Source organism: Austrofundulus limnaeus, unplaced genomic scaffold (genome assembly GCF_001266775.1).
Source record: "Austrofundulus limnaeus strain Quisiro unplaced genomic scaffold, Austrofundulus_limnaeus-1.0 Scaffold247, whole genome shotgun sequence".
Taxonomy (NCBI): Eukaryota; Metazoa; Chordata; class Actinopteri; order Cyprinodontiformes; family Rivulidae; genus Austrofundulus; species Austrofundulus limnaeus.
The window spans coordinates 177018-178156 of record NW_013952649.1 but is presented as its reverse complement, the minus strand read 5'-3'; positions in this window follow the sequence as shown (position 1 = coordinate 178156).

Genomic DNA, 1139 nt, shown 5'->3' with positions numbered 1-1139 from the left:
AATTTTTACAAAAAATATAAAAAAAGAAAAAAAGATATACAAAGGTTCAACTCCTTGAACAACAATTCATACGTTTACATATTTCTCCAGCAAATTGTTCTTTATCAATGTCTTAAATATACTCATTGATCTGGCTGTCATGGTCTATATTTATTTTCTTTAACTTTCTAGTGTTTTCAATGTTCCCCTGTGTTGCTCTGCCCTACAGCCCCGCCCACACACACTGATCCCTCTTGTGTCTCCCCAGGTGTTTCCCATTGCCTCTTAATTTGTTTGCCTTTATATTTGGTGTCTTGTCCTCAGTCTGTGTCCGTTCATTGTACTGTCTTGCAGTCAGTGTGAGTTTGGTTGTTCTTGTTCCTCGTGAGTTCTCCTCTTTGTGAAGATAGTTTTTTTTGTAGCTGCTTTGCCAGCCTTCTTTAGTTATAATAAACCTTTTTTGCAGTTTGGATTTTGCCTGCGCCCTGGGTCATTCTGCTTACAACCTCACACTGGCATTTTTAATGTCATCTTTTTTGCCTGGTTAAACAATGATAAAATAAAAAAATGACCTTTGTTGTAAACAAATGTAATACAAAAAGTTTGTTTGTTGATAATTTTCCTTGACCTTTGACCTTATCTAGCAATAAAATTTAGTTGAGAAACCCTGTCTTAGAGGACGCTGTGTCTGCTCCAGTTACAGTATTTTAGAAAATAAAGCAGGAAAAATAAGTTGGTAGAAGCTTTTGTAAAGAAACATTAGCCTATATGATCCTTTTTAAGTTTCTATTAAGATCTGTACAAGAGGTGATTTGTAGGAAATGGTAAATGGGCTGTACCGATATTCAACTCTTCACACCACAGTTTGTGTCCTCATTTACCCACTCACACAGCACTTTATTAGATCTCTACATAGTTAATAYACATACTGTAGGTCCTCAGTGATTTCAATCACACTCATACACTGATGGGACACACATGGGGTTGAGTGTCTTGCCCAGAGACACTTCAACATAGAGCTGGGCGATATGATCAAAATTTTATATCACGGTATTTTCAGCATTTTCACCAGTTTCACAGTATTTGATGGTATTTTTCTTTTCATCACAGCTCAGCTGATAATAAAATGTACAAACCCTGCTTATTGACTTTTTTCTTTT